Source organism: Dromiciops gliroides, chromosome 2 (genome assembly GCF_019393635.1).
Source record: "Dromiciops gliroides isolate mDroGli1 chromosome 2, mDroGli1.pri, whole genome shotgun sequence".
In the NCBI taxonomy this organism is placed as follows: Eukaryota; Metazoa; Chordata; class Mammalia; order Microbiotheria; family Microbiotheriidae; genus Dromiciops; species Dromiciops gliroides.
In genome coordinates this window covers 40,688,002-40,705,065 of record NC_057862.1, presented here as the reverse complement: position 1 = coordinate 40,705,065, position 17,064 = coordinate 40,688,002, and the positions used below count along the sequence as shown (strand labels likewise).

At 40.9% G+C, this 17,064-nt stretch overlaps 2 protein-coding genes across 8 annotated transcripts in view; one reads left to right on the top strand and one right to left on the bottom strand.

Moving 5' to 3' along the window:
• Positions 1-15,345, bottom strand: part of LOC122743317 (beta-microseminoprotein-like) — a 121,712-nt gene extending 106,367 nt beyond the window's left edge. Inside the window, exons 1-2 of the mRNA XM_043988184.1 lie at positions 15,263-15,345; positions 9,189-9,229 (exon numbers count right to left, since the gene is read on the bottom strand). The gene's annotated coding sequence lies outside the window, so the exon portion shown is untranslated. The remainder of the gene's footprint in view (positions 1-9,188; positions 9,230-15,262) is intronic.
• Positions 15,346-15,453: 108 nt separating this feature from the next.
• CCSER2 (coiled-coil serine rich protein 2) overlaps positions 15,454-17,064 on the top strand; it is a 127,265-nt gene continuing 125,654 nt past the window's right edge. For 5 of the 7 annotated variants that reach the window (XM_043988176.1, XM_043988173.1, XM_043988179.1 and 2 more), the window contains exon 1: positions 15,498-15,623. The gene's annotated coding sequence lies outside the window, so the exon portion shown is untranslated. Of the gene's footprint in view, positions 15,476-15,497; positions 15,624-15,908; positions 16,158-17,064 lie in introns of those variants that run through there. The other 2 variants (XM_043988175.1, XM_043988174.1) reach the window with 2 other exon arrangements.

Genomic DNA, 17,064 nt, shown 5'->3' with positions numbered 1-17,064 from the left:
AAGGTGCCATTTTCTGCCAAAAACCATTCTCAGTTCTCAATTTTAGTGTCTTCCCTCTGAGATTTTCTTTAATATCTTGTATATCTTGTCATGGTTGCACATCGTTCTACACCACTGGACTGTGAGCTCTTTGGCAACAGAGGCGGCCTCTTGTCTTTCTTTCTGTCTTCAGTGTTTAGTACAATATCTGGCACATAGTAGTCACTTGTTGCTTGTTGACTTGTTGACTGACACATAGAGATGACCCAAAATCCTCCTTAGAAGGCTGAGTTCAAACAATGCAAATTCTCATAGCTATGCCAGATCCATTCCATAGAACCTTTTCCCCCCTCAAGCATTAATACCATCTCTCTCCTTCTTCCTTCTGATGACATAATGAGAAGTATCTCTCTCTCTCCCTCAATAAGATTAATACCAGAACCTTTCCATTTGCATCTAACTCCCTTCTATCCTACCCTCTTTAGTACTTTACTCCAATGGTCTCCTCTAAATCACAAAATCCAAATATCTCCAAGTTGGAAGGAGTCTCAGGGGTCATACCTGAACAAGAATCTCCTCTATAATATACCTAGCCTTTGCTTGAAATCTTCTAGGGAGTGGGAATTCACTATATCCCAAGAACTTAATGGAATCTATTGCATTGTTAGGAAACTTTCCCTTATATCAAAGCTAAATCTGCCTCTGCAATTTTCATTCATTGTTCTTAGTTTGATTTTGTGGGATCAAGTCCAATACCTCTTTCATGTCACAAGCCCCTCACATTCTTAAAAGACAACTATCATGCCCTTTCCCTTCCACCCCTCTCCACATCTTCTCTTCTCCAGACTAAACATGATCAATTCTTTTAAGCAATCCTCAGCCATCATGTTGAGCACTCTCCAGTTTATCACAACATATCCTAAAATATGGTATGTGGAACTGAGCTCCTGAATCTGGGTGTGGTCTGACCAGGATAAAGCAGGGATGAAATATCGCCTCCCTTAGTCCTGAATCCTATGCCTTTCAAGGGACCCTACGTGCATATCAGTTTTCTTGGCTATCATATCCTACTGTTGATTTATCTTGAGCTGCAAGGTCTACTAAAATCCTGGATCAACCATCTAACCATTCCTCCCTAATCTTGTACCTCTGAAAAAAAATTTTTTAACTCAAGTATAAGATTTACATTTATTCCAATTAAGTTTCATCTTATTAGATTTGGCACAATTTAGCCCATTAGAATTTTTATGGATCATAACTGCCATTCAATGTGCTTCTCCCTCTAAGTTTTGTGTGATAAACAAATCAGATAAGCATATCATCTTGGCTTCTATCCAAGTCATTAATAGACATGTTAAACAACTAAGGACCAAGTACAAGGCCCTGGGAGACTGCTATAGGGACCTCAGTTCACATTGAACCATCAATGACTATATTTTGGATCTAGTCATTCAACTGGGTCCAAATCCACTAAACCAGTAGAGTCAAAGGCTAATAAAAATGAATACCTGGGGGGGGCACATTTTGACTTAGAAAGCCACAAATAAACATTATTTACCTTGTACTGTACTTTTAATTACTTTGTTAAACATTTCCCAAATACATTTTCATCTGGTTCTCACTGGTTTTTTGTTGTTGCTTTAGGTGCAAGGTCTTCGAGCTTCATATCCTTGCACTAATTATTATTGTGTAACTTACATCTCTCTAACTTTTCCATAAAAATAGAAAGATATTCCTTGTCAAATTCTTTGCCTTTCTTCATAACAGACTGTAATATGGAGTGGTTCCTTCCCCTTAAGGTTTCCATTGTAACGATTGGAATGATGCCACCTGCTGGAGATTTACTGTAGGAAAGCTCTGCCATGAGGAGAAGGCGCCTGAGGGCAAGACATGTGGCTTTTCTTTGGTGTCAAGAAGTGATGTTTGCTTGTGGGAGGAAGAGGGGGCAAGGCACCATCATTTCTATCTTAACAACTAGTTGTCTGGAAGTGGAACCAAGACACTCATGTCTACTTCTTCATGAAAAACCACAGTCCTCATGTTAGGGATGAATCCTATCATGGGGCATCAGAGAAGACAGAAGTAGTAGGTTGTAAGTAGTAGGAATAATTTTCATAGTCATCCTGGAAACACATATGTATATGTAATATACACATACATGCCTATGTATACACACGTACATACATGTTTATATGTATAGGTTTGTGTCTATATATCTATGTATATGTGTATGTGTGTGTCTATACCCAGTATATATTTGAATGGATTTCAAATGTCTTTCTACTATTTTCTTCCTGACATTGAACAATGAATATGAGACAAAAATTCAATGAGAACAGAGAATAGTAACTATGCTTGTGACCACGTAAACTACTCATAATTCTTTCACATTTAGTTTCCAAGGCGTGGTGAGAAGCTAAGCTTAAGTTTATAAGCAGAGATAATTACCCTGTCTGGAATTCAGGGAACACTACCCAATACTTTATTACTAATAGCAATAGTCACCCACAACAACAAATAATAACACACTGTGGGGAATAAAAGAGAAGTACAAGGCAGAATATTGTCTCTCAAGATGCTTTCATTGGAGAATGAAGGGGTACACTCATTCAAATGAAAAGAGAAAACTAGAAAGCAATATTTGTTGGGATAGAGTAGTTGAATTAAGTGATAAAATGCATATTGCATATAACAGGTGATTGGATGTTTGCCTGAATGGACAAACTAATGTATAAAATCAAACGTGTGGTACAAAAGAAGGAAGGAAACAAGTATTTTATGAAGTGCCTACTATGTGCCAAGCATTGTACTTAGTGCTATATGAATATTATCTCATTTAATTCTCGCAAGAACCCTGAGAGGCAAGTGCTATTATTATTTTTCCATCTTATAATTGAGAAACCTGAGGCTAACAGAGGCTAAGTAACTTGCCCAGAGCCACAAAGTTAGTGTCTGAGGCTGAATTTGAACTCGGGTCTTCCTGACTGGAGATGCAGTGCTCTTTCCACGGACCCACCTGGCTATCCCAGGATGTGAAGCCTGTAAGATTTTGAGGAAAGAGCAAATTATTGTGGGGCCACAATAATTCCAAGAGGCTTCATTAGTGGAGTCATCCTTGAACTTGGCCTTGAATAATGAGTTGAGCTTTGATAGTAGAATATTCTAGGTTCCCAATAAGCAAGGGTAAAAGATGGGAATGAGAATGTTAGAAGGTCTGGAAGGAAGAACAGAAACCAGAGTGACTAGAACAAGGGAAAGGTTATATTGTGGAGAAGCAGGAGTCAATGTATGGGCAGAAACCTTCATTTATTTAGCCCATCACAATGCTCAGGATAAATGTTTCTTCTTAGTGTTGTTGGAAAGATGGGGTGGTGGCAGATCATGGAGGGCTGAGGCAGAGGAGCTAGACTCATCCTGTGTCTGAGGTAGTGTTTATGCTTGTTTTGCTATGGAGAAACTGATAATTAAAAGGTGACTGTCTTATAGTCACAATGAATAAAAGGCTCTGACATCCTAGCCCCAGACTACTGCTTACAAGTCCTACGACCTCCCAAGATAGTATGGTGGGAAGGTGAGGACCTGCCTCATAGAAGGACAGTTAAACAACATTTTTTATTAGTGACTTAGATGAAAGCATAATTGAAGTCCTTAGCAAATTAGCAGATGACACAGAGCAGTAGGAAGAGCTATTATGATAAAAGTCAATTCAATTCACTAAACATTTATTGAGTGCCTATACCATGTGCTGGGGCTTACAAATAAGAAAAAGAGATAGTTTTTGCCCTCATGGAGTTTACAATCTAATGGGGGCAGACAACACACTGAAGAAAGTTGAAAAGGAGGAGGGGGCAGAGAGGCCTCCAGGGGGAACCAGAGCAGAGGCATAGTGTTCTGAGTAGTAGAGAAGCCAAGCAGAGCAGCTGATGGAAGATAGAAGAAGGGTGTGAGCCCTCTAAAAGGAAGGCTTTGGGAGGAATTTAATGCTCCACCCTCCAATCACAGGGGAGAGGCAACTCCCCTGTGAAGATGTTGAGTAGTAAAACCTGAGTTGGGATTCCAAAATTGGGATCCACATCCAGGAAGATGACATTTAATAAAATACAATAATAATTGTAACAAATAATATGTGTAATAAGAATAAACGTAAAGCTACTATTATCATTGGATTAAGAGACTGGTTTTGGAGGCATGGACCTTGGTTTCAAATCCTGTTTCTGCCATTTACAAGCTCTGTGACCTTGGGCAAATGACATACCCTTTCTGATCCTTAGCTTCCTCATGTATAAAGTTAGGGGATTAGATTATGTGATATCTAAGGTAATTTCTAACTCTAAATTTTATCAGTCAATCAACAAACCTAAAAGGCCTAAAAATTAGGTATCTCCTATGTGTCAGATCCTATGATCTAAGATTATGCATACAGAGGTAAATTTCAGCTCATGTGAAAAGGACTTGGAGTTTTTAGTGTATGGCAAATGGCAATAAGAGAAAAAAACCAAACTCCCTAACAATTAGATCAGTCTGAAAGTAGAATGGACTGCTGTGGGAGGTCCGAATGAGTTCCTTATCATTAGAGGTCATCAGCTAGAGGCTGGCTGAACATTTTGTGGGGATGCTGTAGAGAGAGATCCTGTTCAGGTATACATGGTAAACTTGATCTCAGAGGTGTACCTTCCAGTGTTTAGAGTTTATGAAATCAAGATTTAGGTGTTCTTGGCTCTCAGTTTTTCCATACTGATTGAGAATGGAAGATTTCCCAGGAGATCTTTGACTTACATTTCAAACTGCTCTTGGCCCATTCTTCCAGAGAATACTCATGGAATTAACTTTATTAGCAAATGTAAGAGTTTTCAAAAAGAAAGGCACCTGATATTTTAATTTTGAATAATACTTCTCTGAGATGATTCACAGGGTTTTGCGTCTCTAAATAGAACTAGGAAGGGGAGGATAGGATAGGGAGTTGATTGAATTGGCCTGTGTTATGACTAGAGAGTAGATATTTTTGCTTTCTTTTATTTAAAATTCTTATTCTTAAACTTGTAATGTCTTGGATTAGACTGTCTAATTTGAAGCTCCACTTTATCATACGGAATTTCTTTTATCTTTTAATGGGTGCTTATTTTAGACTAGTCAAACAAATCAATTGTAGTCTTCTCCATAGAAGGGCTTCCTAGTTATATGATTTAGCCATATCCATCTCCAGATTTGTGGAAAGTTTTGACCTTCCCTTATGAAATGCATTCCTACTTAAGTATGTTGTATTCCTATGATGATCATCCATTAAAAGATCTGTTGTGATGCCCCATTATGGTGTTAAGGTGACTCTGAGCCTTTATTATTATGCCAAAGGAAAATAAGCTCTGGTAGGTTCTAATAAACTTTAAAGATTTTGAGCATGGTACAGTGTTAAAGTGTCCCTCTATTGTCTGAGGACCAATTTAGCTAAGTGTCAGAGAGGTTTCTCATCATTACTAAGGTGGGTCAGCTAGTGATGAATTATTCAGTCCGTGTTGATCTATCTTTTCCTTAAAGTGCTACAATAATTACATTCTCCACTAAATATTCAATTTCATTTATTCATAGTTCATCCTTTCAAAAAACTACAGCATCTCATGACACCATCAACTAAGACTTGGAGGAATTATATAGGACCTGAATTGAAGGAAAAAGTACCCACTTGCTCAGAATCACAAATCTTTTGAAGTATTAATGAAATATTATTTTGGTAGGGAGTAATTTAGTCTCTTGACCTTCAGGAAAGGTTAGCTGAGGTATTTTTCTCATTTAATTTCTACAGGTTTGGATAATCATTTATTAATGATGCTTTGGCTTCAGAGGATCATAAATACAGAGCTGGAAAGAAACTTGGAAGCTATTTAGTCCAACATCTTCCTTCCCCTTCCCCCATTTTACAAATGAGGAACCTGAAGCCCAGAAAAGCAACATGATACATACTCCACTGCTTCCCATGTTAATATAATCCATTTTCAATAAGTTTGGGATTACATTGTGTTTTAGCCTCCCCAAATTAGAAACAGACTTTGTCATTGCTTACATCATGTGGCAAAAGGAAATACAAAAACTTGATCTAGAAATGGGCCTTGGGATTTGTGGTGTCATTATATTTTAGTCTTTTTTACTATTAAAAGCTCATATATATATATATGTATGATATGGAGATTTACTTCTTGATGTGTTTATAACTGGTGAATTTAGTACTCATGTGGGGACTTTTACTATATGTGATATTAACTATCACATCTTTTCCCCCCCTCCCCTTCTCTTCTTCCCACTTCCAGGTCTCCTCTTCATTAGGCTAAACATGATCCAGTACCTTCAACCAATCCTTAAACAACCTAGCTTCAGGTGTTCCCAACATTCTGATGTCTGCCTCTGTAGGAGATCCAGCTTGTGAATGTGGTACTCAGGGTTGGAGATGCTATATGATTTGTCTAGTAGAGAGTCCAGAATTATTGCCTCCAGGGTGAGGAAGTAGCTGAGGCATGGTGCAAAAACCAGAGTTAGAATCAGAGCCAAGAAGGGAATGAAGGATGGTTTCATGATATCAATAGAGAGATTAGGAAAGAGAAGTGAGAAAATTAAATAGCAGGAGGTGGTTAGTGACCATAGTGAAGGCAATTTAAGTGGAATGGTAGGCATGGAAGTGAAACTTCAGAAAGACAAGGGAGTGGGTAATAAGGAAGTGGAAGTAATGGTATGGCTGAAATAGATACTGGTTTGAATATGAAATGAAAGTGAATTAAAACTTGAATTAAGAATTATTGAGATAATAGGATCAAGTTAAAGTGGGTTTTTTTTTTTAAGATATAGGAGACCTGAGCATCTTTGAAGTTAAGTGGGAATAAACTGTTAGATAAGGTGAGATTTAAGATATTAGTGCGTAATGTGTGTGAAAACAAGTTCTATGGGGAGACAGGAGGAAATAGGATCCCTAGCAGAGATGGATAGATTAGTTTTCTAGAGGATTCTCTTCCTTTGGGATTACATGTATGACTGACACAAGTGGAAGGGGCATGAAAGAACACCTCAGACTCATATCTGAACCAAAATCTCCTCTACAACATACTCAAGAAGTGGGTATCCATCCAGCTGCTTGAACTTACTACATCATTCTTACCAGATCATTCCATTGTTGGACAGGTCTAATTGCTAGGAAGGTTTTCCTTTTCACAGGTCAAAATCTGTCTTTCCCCACAACATTCCAGATATAGTGTGTTGAGAGTACAGTGAAGCCAGACTATTACCTGGACACCATTATCCTCTTAATGCAATCGAAACGTTTTGGGCATTATGCTACTCTTAATGGAGCCCAAGATTGCATTAGAAATTTTTTGGCTGACATTCAGACTGAATACAGACACAAGAGAGGGAGTAAACAAATCTATGTGTGCTTGGCTGAGACCACACCCACCATGTCTCAAACAACAGAAATTTGCTGTCAAATGCAGCGATAGGGGGAGTGGGAAAGCCAGGCATGGAACAATAATCACTCAGGCAATACAGATGAGGCTTCTTTTCACTAGCTGTGATGCCCCTAGTGCAGGCAGCTGACAATTAGCCTTTGAAAGCAAGAGATCTGAGAAGAGTAATCCCATTCTAGTTATGAGAGGTTATTGCAGCATGAGAAGCCATACAGAATCGCAACTGGAAAGCTGGTGAAGGACAGTGTGTGAGGAACTGGTGTCTTTTCCTTGACTAATTCTGCTATAGAAGGGATTATTATAGATTCCAGGGGATCATGAACTTGGATGGGGGAAAAAAGGCATCTTTATTTTTTCCACTGACCTCTAAGTGACATTTAGCATTTCCTTCAATTATGAATTAGGCAACAAATCATTATTCTAAGAAGGAGTCTAAAGACTTCCCCAGACAGGCAAAGGGGTTCATGATACACACAAGGTTAAGAAACCATGATTTGTAGGATAGGCCTGGCTGGGCTTCTGACATAGACTAGGCTAAAGGCAGCTTCCCTTAGTTGTCATTTACTGCTGATGAGATGATTAACTCAGGCCATGCCTCTGAATCCCTCCAGTTCCACGTAGATATATACAAAAAAAGACAGACATCTATAAAAGAGCTTTGTTCTCTTGGAATAAAAAATACCCAAACCATGTCCCCTTGACCCCAATTCCAAGATGCGGTCCAGGAAGAAATATTCTTCTTACTGGAGAGAACAGGAGTCTGGCCACAAGATGATGTAGGACAGATTTTCATGATAAACAGTTTTAAATATGTGTTCTGCTAGTATGTCTCCTTAGATATTACTTACATGAATGGAATAGGTTATTATTGAGCCAGAAGAAATGACAAATAGTAATTAAGAGAAATATGGGAAGACTTGTATGAACTGATATAGAGCAATAAATATGATTATAATAATATGAATGAAAACAACAATGAAAGATGTCTGAACTCAGATTACTTGCAATGACCAATCTTGACCCCAGATGAAAGATGAATATTTATAAAAATATAAAATGTACAAATTAAGAAAACAAGAAATAGAGAATTTAAATAAGCCAGTATCAGAAAAAGAAGTTCAGTATGTTATAAATGAACTCATTTTTAAAAAACCACCCCAGGATCAGGTCAAACATTCAAAGAATAATTAATTCTAGCATCACGTAAACTCTTTGCAAATATATGAAAAGAAGAGATCCTACAAAACTCCTTCTGTGATACAAATGCAGTCTTGATACCCAAAATGGGGAGAGCAAAACAGAGAAAGAAAACTATAGATGAATATTTCTAATGAACATTGATACAAAAAGATTAAGTAAACTATTCACAAAGAGGCTACAAAGGTGGTGTCAAATTCAGATAGAAATGAGGGTCAGTAAACCATACATAAGGATCCCTGGGGGTAGCATACTGACTTAGAAAACTACGTATAAACATGTTCTATCTTCTTTGATATTTTTAAACTTATTTTGTTAGTGTTGCTGTCAGCTATGTGTTTGATATCTTTGGACTACAGTAACATACCAGAAAGATGATACAGTATAATCAGGCTGGATATATACAAGAAATGCAGGATTAGTTTGATATTAGAAAAACTATCAGCATAATAAACCACATTAATAACAAGAACAACATTGGGGGCAGCTAGGTGGTGCAGTGGATAAAGCACCAGCCCTGGATTCAGGAGGACCTGAGTTCAAATTAGGCCTCAGATACTTGATACTTACTAGCTGTGTGACCCTGGGCAAGTCACTTAACCCTCATTGCCCTGCAAAACAAAACAAAAAACAAAACAAGAACAACAATCATATATTTGTATCACAAAATGCAGAAAAGCTTTTGACAAGATACAATACTCATTTCTGTTAAAAGCACTGGAATAAATGGACCTTTTATTTGATATGTTAAGTATCTAAAACCAAATTTGTTAAATGTCTACAACTATCTAGAACCAAGAGACAGCATTATATGTCATGAGTATAAACTAGAGGCCTTTCCAATAAGATCACTGGGAAAGCAAGGATATCTATGATTAATGATTCTATTTAATATAGTGCTAGAAATAGCAGTGTATCAAGGGAGTTAATACAGGCAGAATACATAAAATTGGTTTTTTGCAGATGACACAATGCTTTATTTAGAGAGTCCTAAAGCATCAACAAAAATTAATTGAAATAACAACCAGCAACTTAGTAGGATATAAAATAAATCCACATAAGTCACCAGTATTTCTGTATATTGGCAACAAAACCCAGCATGGTAGAAAAAGAAATTCCATTTAAAATAATTACAGAATTTATAAAATGCTTAGTAATATGCCTAGTAAGATACACACAGGAATGATATGAAAACAATAAAAAAATGCTCTTTATGGGAATGAAAAGAGAAGTAAATAATTGGAGAAACATTGTTTATGTGTAGGTTGTGCCAATATAATTAAAATGACAATAGTATCTAAATTAATTTACTTATTTCAAAGCCATGCTAATCAAACTAACCAATCATTTCTCCATAGAGCTAGAAACAGCATCAATAACATTCATCTGGAGGAATAAAAGTTCTAGAATCTTGGGGGAAATAATGAAAAGCGTAAGGAAGAAATTGCCTTTATGATCTATGACTTGGGGAAGAGTTCATGACCAAATAGAGGTAGAAAAGATTATAGAAGATAAAATGGACAATTCTGATTATATAAAATTTAAAAGTTTCTGCACAAACAAAACAAATGCAGCTAAACTTAGAAGGGAGAGAGGAAAATGACAAGATAAATCTTTAGAAGTAAGCTTCTCTTATGTCTCATTTCCAAGATATATAAAGAACCAATTCAAATTTAAAAGAGTAAGAGTCATTCCCCAATTAATAAAAGATCAAAGGATATGAAGAAACAATTTTCAAAGGAAGAAATCTAAGTTATCACTGGCCATATGAAAAAAATGCTTTAAATTGCTAATAACTAGAGAAATGCAAATTAAAGTAACTAAGATGCTTCCTCATCCCCATTGGACTGGCAAAGCTGACAAAAAAGGGAATATGACAATATTGGAAAGATTTGGGGAAGACAGGGACATTAATGCATTATTGATGGAGCTGTGAACTATTATAGCTATTTTAGAAAACAATTTGAACTATGCCACCCAATTGCTAAACTATGTACACACAGTTAAAATCAAAGCAAGAGGAAAGGGTCACTTATGTACAAAATTATTTATTTTGACTCTATTTGTAATGGCAAGTAACTAGAAAAAAGGGGGTGCCCATCCACAAAGGTATTCCTGAACTAATTATGATATATGAATGCAATGGAATACTATTGGGTTGTAAGAAACGACAAAAGGCATCATTTCAGACAAACCTGGGAAGATTTGTATAAACTAAAGCAGAATAAAGTGACCAGAACTTGAATAATTTATACAACAACATTGTAAAGACAAATGACATCTTCGAAAGACAAGAACTCTCTCTGATCAATGTAATGACCAACCAGGATTCCAGAGGACTGATAATAAAGCATGTTATCCAAATGCTGACAGAGAATTTTTAGATACAGAATGAGACACACCTTTTTGGAGATAATATTAATATTAATAATAATGAGAACAATGACTAACATTTATATAGGAACTACAATGCTCTGGGCTCTGTGCTAAGTACTTTACAAATACTACTTCATTCGACTATCTCATTTGACATGGGTGATGTAGGTAATTTGTTTTATTTGACCATGCATATTTGTTACATGGGTTTTGTTTTTCTTTTTCCAATGGGAAAAGGTGGAGTTTGAACATGATAATTAATTGAGGAAAATAAAAATAAATAGACCATGAGCATGAAACCTTAAACATCTAAACCAAACTACCTTTCTAGGGACATTCTAGAGGGGAAACCTAACTACTGTTGGATAATTGAGACATTTCACTAGGTGTTCAAAATCTAGAGGGCACAAACAATTATGGTACAGACTCCACCCATTACCTTCTAACTCAATTGAATTTATCTTAATTACTTTTTGTATTATTCTCATAGCAAGAATTACAATTTATTTTAGAATATCCTTTGCTCTCAAAAAAGCTGCTCGTCCCTTTTTCCAGGTGCTAGATTTCATAGTTATATCTCTGCCTCACAGCATGATACAAACATTTAGGGAGAAGTGGAAGGGGAAAGGACAGGATGATACAGAAAGAAGGAGGTATAGAAGAAAAGAGAGTCAGGGAGAGCAAGGGAGAGAGAGAGGAAAAAGGAGAGGGAGAGAGAGGGGAAGAGGACAAGAAGGGGAGGGAGACTGGAAATCTTAAAATTCAGCCTAGATTTTTAGCTTACCCACACATTTGGCATTCCTTTTGCTTTCAGAAAGAATCCACAATAGAAAACATTCTAAACCAGTCATTAGTTCACAACTTTTTTCCAAATATAAAAACCTTTTACAACATAATTCTCAAATTTCCTTCTAATAGTAGTTTTAATATTAGTATCCACAGATTAAGGAAATATTTGGTAACAACAACATAAAAACCTATTCTAAGTCCAGTGGCCTTTGAAATGGATTTGCATTCATCAAAATGGCATCAACACCTATTCATTACTAAAAAGAACTTCCAACATTCAGACTAAGTAGTAATTTGGGACCTGTTGACCCAAAGTACAAGTTCCTATCCTTGTAGCCTCTATTTAATTGACAAAATCAACCAACAATCTTTTGTTAAATGTCTACTTCTGGGCGCTGTTCTTAGCACTGGGATACAAAGGTAAAAATGAAATAGTCCCTTCAAGAGATTTATCTGGGGAGGCAACATACACATACATGAATATATACAAAAATAAACAAAGGAAATAAAAAGTAATTTGAATGGGGATGGGGAGGGAGGTATTAATAATTGTTGGGAATGGTTAAGGAAAGGCCTGATATAGGAGAAGCCATCTGAGTCAACAGGCCCCTATTATGGGCCAGGAACTTTAATGGAATGTAAGGGTAGAGGGTAAGAGAGAGGGCAAGGGAGTCACTGCAAAAGCATGGACACAAGGAGTATTGTGCCAATTTGGTTGAACTATAGATAATGAGGATAAAGAGGAGCAATATTAATTAAGGCTAGAAAGGTGAGTTAGAACCAGTTTGTGAAAGGGATCAATTGTTAAATAGAGGAGGTTGCAATTGACCCCAGAGGTAACAAGGAGACATGGAGTTTACTGAGTAGGGCAGTGACATGGTTGGAGAGTCACCAGTGTTTTAGGCATATCACTTCGTCAGCTGTGTGGGAGATTAAAGGAAAGGGGAGAGGGTTGAATCAGTGAGGCCAATTAGAAGGCTATTGATATAGTCCAAGGGTGAGGTAAAGAGCAAGTGTTGGAAGTGTGAGTGGATTTCAGAAATCCATTACAAATTAAAGAAGATATATTGATTTGAGAACTTTTGCTGGCTTTCATTTTTATTCAAGATGGTGGATTGAAGCATAAATCAAACAAGGAAGGTCTGTCTTGATAGCTTTCAGTCATCCTCTCTCCCCAAGTCATTCAACTTTGATAGTTATTGTACAACTAATAAGCCAAGTGACACAAGTGTAAAATACCCTAGGGTCAAATTAGAACAGATTTCTCTTCGGTTAATGATAAAGACAAAATGAGATAATTGATCAGCATGTAAAAGATGATGTGGAAGAATCATAGAATCAGTACAGTACAATGAAAAAGAGCAATAGATTTGGAGTCAAATGATGTGGGTTCAATTGCCACCTCTGTCATTATCTATGTAACTACTGACGAGAATCTCCACCTCTCTGGGCTCACTTTCCTTATCTGCACTTTCTCAGCATTGATGTTCCTGTTATTCCCAAGAGTCATCTAGCCTCTGCTTGAAGATCTTCAGTGATGGGGAGATCACTACCTCCTGAAGCTGCTCACTCCTGGACTGTGTTGCCCTTCCACGTTTCAACTGACCCTGTTGATGCTTTACTATACTTGGGACTCAGGGTTATGGGTCACTAAGATAACAAATGGGAACTGATGATTCATGGGGCTTTTTTGTTTTTGTTTTTTTTTGCTGGGGAATGGGGGTTAAGTGACTTGCCCAGGGTCACACAGTTAGTGTCAAGTGTCTGAGGCCAGATTTGAACTCAGGGCCTCCTGAATCTAGGGCCAGTGCTTTATCCACTGCACCACCTAGCTGCCCTCTCATGGAGTTTTTAAAAGAGGGAATGGTTTCTGGCTGGAGCCTCCTGGCTGTTACTCTTTAGGTAGCTTGATATGGCAATGTAAATTATTGGTGATTGCTTTTTGTGCTGAAGGAAGATCAGATGACCAGTAACCCCTTCCTTCTTCCTTAACAATAATAGCTAACAGGTGCTGTTCTAAACACTTTACAAAGATCTCATTTGATCCTTACAACAACCTTGGGGGGTCTGTTAAGCACACTTTCACGTTTTGGGGACCTATCCACCATGATGGTTTATTAGTTTGTAATTTTACTCTTCTAATGCCAAGGGAAACTTGGAGAAATATTAGAAGCCTGGCAGCTAGAGCAAATAATCTGTTGCAACCTTAAAGAAAAATATATTTTTCCCTTCCCTCGTCACCCAGTTTTCTTCTTCCTCTAAAAAAGCAACATGGGGGCAGCTAGGTGGCACAGTGGATAGAGCACTGTCCCTGGATTCAGGAGGACCGGAATTCAAATCCGACCTCAGACACTTAACACTTACTAGCTGTGTGACCCTGGGCAAGTCACTTAACCCCAATTGCCTCATCAAAAAAAAAAAGCAACATGAAACCCTTTCTAAGTCAGTATCCTATCTTAGTCTAGCTCTGTGGTTTAAAACTTTAAATTTATTGTGAAAGTAGACCAACTTTGTAAAACTAAACTATTTCCCTCCCCCACATCCCTTCAAGGAGCAGGGACAGTTTCTATTTTCTGAGTTTGTAGCCTCAGGGCCCCGCATTAGCTGAGGAAGCTCACGGTTGGTGCTTTTGAATTGAATGCTTTGTATACCTATTATTCATACACAGACTTGGTTTCTTCCAGGCCTTTACTTGCAACTCCGGGACATCTAGGTGAAACAGTGAATAGAGCACCGGCCCTGGAGTCAAGAGGGCCTGAGTTCAAATATGATCTCAGACATTTACTAGCTGTGTGACCCTGGGCAAGTCACAACTCCAATTGCCTCAAACATCCTCCAGTCATCCTGATGTATATCTTGCCACTGGTCCCAGAGGGCTCTGGAGGAAAAGTGAGCTTGGTGACTTCGCATAGCCCTTCCTCTCTTAAATCCAATTCATTGCAAGTCATGACATCAGCCGGATTTCATGATCTTCTTCCAGAAGGAAGGACAAACAACAATTTGCGCCTCCCGATTCTCCCAGAAGCCCGGGCTTGTGGATTGTGAAATAGAAAAGAGATTAAGGATTTAAGCCGAGTCACCCGGAGCGGGGAACAAAATTTAGGTTTTAATCATTGCAAGCTCATTACAAGGGGCCGGCCTTCGGGCAGAGCTCCTGGCCCTTGGAGGGCGCAGAAGAAATCCTCGCTGCCCGTCAGACTGACGATTGATGGACTGATGGATGATGGATTGACGGGTTGTCTGCTCTTCGTAAAGAGGGCCGGGAGCTCGCTGCGGCCGGGCTGGTCGGGTCCGAGGACGATCCAGGGTTTTTGGGGATCGCCCCGGGCCCACGCCCCAGGCCCCAGTGATTATAGGGAAGGCTGCCTGCTGGGTCGGGCACGTGGTAATCAGTCACCAGCTCAGGACGCCCCGGGAGAAGACTCGTGACCCCCCCCCTTCGCCCGAGGGCAAGGCCCGCAGAGAACAAACAAACCTACAAAGCAGCCTGCGGTGTCCTGGGGGCCGGCCTTAACCAAGGTCAAGGTCAAACAGTCCAGCCTGCCCGCGGAACTTCGGAGCGATCCCGGAGCGGGGGTGCAGAGGGCTGCGTGGGGACAGTCACCGAAGCCTCGTCCGGTGCGCCCCACCCCGCTCCGCTCCTAAAGGGTGGAAGAGCAGAGCGAGGTCCGCAGAGGAGCTGCCTCGAAGAGGTCCGCACGCAGGCCGTGGTGGGGGCAGGGCATTCAGAAAGGGGGCGGGGCCCAGAGGACTGTCAAGCTGGATCGGCTTTGGAGAACTGTCAGGAAAGGGGCCGGAGGGGCGTAGGCTGGATGGAGGAGGGGCCTAGAAGTCTATCAGGTAGGACGGAGACGGGACCCGGGGCGGGGCCTGGAGAGTGTCAGTCAGGAGGGAGGCGGGACTCGAGAGGGCTCTTCCGACTCTGCCCGGCGATTTAGGGGAGGTGGGCCAGGCCGGCCGAAGGCGGGGTCAACCTCGTGCCGGGCTTGCCCATGCGCAGCCCGGATTGGGAGGGGGCGGGGCGAGCGGTGGCTGCGCGTGCGTGCCCGCGGGGCGCCTGGGGCGGGGCGGGGCCGGGGCTCAGGCCGGGGAGGGAGGGTGGGAGGGGTGGGAAGGAGGCTAGGAAGGGGCGGCGGCGGCTGTGGAGGCTGAGGCAGCGGAGGCGAACACCGGGTCCGGGCAGCCGCTGCGCACCCAGCCGGGCCGGAGGGGATGTGACTGCCGGGCGTCGCGGGGTCGCTCCATCTTCCCACCATCCCTTCCTCACCCCCTGGGCTCCTCCCCCGCCGACCGGGCGGTCGCTGGGCCGGGCCCGGGGGCAGCGGCGGCGGCGGCGGCGGTCGGGGCCGGCCGGACGGCCGCGACCTCCCCTGGGTGAGTGACTGAGGGAGCGGAGCGGGCGGGGGGCTCCCCTCTGCCGGCCCGGGGTGCGGAGGCTGCGGGCGGGCGGGTGGGTGTGTGCGTGCCGAGGGCGCGGCTCGGGCCCCGCGGGCCCCCACCTTCCGCAGGTCCCGACGGCTCTAGGCGGGGCCGACCCTCCATCCCTTCACCCCCTCGGAGGGCCCGTCAGGGTGTCCAGGGTCGTGGGGTCGGTTGTGCTGCGGGGGGCCTGCGGCGCCATGGGGCATCTCTCCCATTTTGCCTTTGGTGCCAGGATGCTATTTATAAAGCCGAAGCATCCAGCGCTTCTCCGGCTACAAAGCTCCAGAAAAAGGCCGGGCTTCCTTCTGGAGCAGTCCTCGGCATCCGTCAGGCCTTCAGGGCACCTTAAACACGAACTCCGAACCGTACCCGCAAATTCACTAGGATGGATCCCACTGGGAGATGTCAGTGTTTGAATGAGATGCACGAGACCTTTATCCTCACTGACACTTTTTTTTTGGGGGGGGGGCCGGGAAGAGGGAAGGACGGATCCTTTGTAGTGTTTATTGGTGACTGCACTTGATCTTGAATTTCATACTTGCAAATTCATCTTTGTAGACCAGCCAGCCAATTAGGCTTGCTTTCCCAAGATCAGGCCTGAGCCGCTCAGAAATCTCTTTTTAGGCACCTCCTCTTTGATCAGAGGTTTATATCTCAAGGAAATGCAACTCAACTCTTCATCTCCCCTAGTTTAGAAAAATTGTATATATGTAAATGCGTGTATGCATATCTATATATAGATCAGAGAGTCATAGAGTGATTGATTGAAAATTGGGAGGGACATTGGAGATCAAGTCCAACCCTGTAGTTTTACAGATGAGGGGAATTGAGACCTTAAAGAGGTGATGGGACTTGTCAA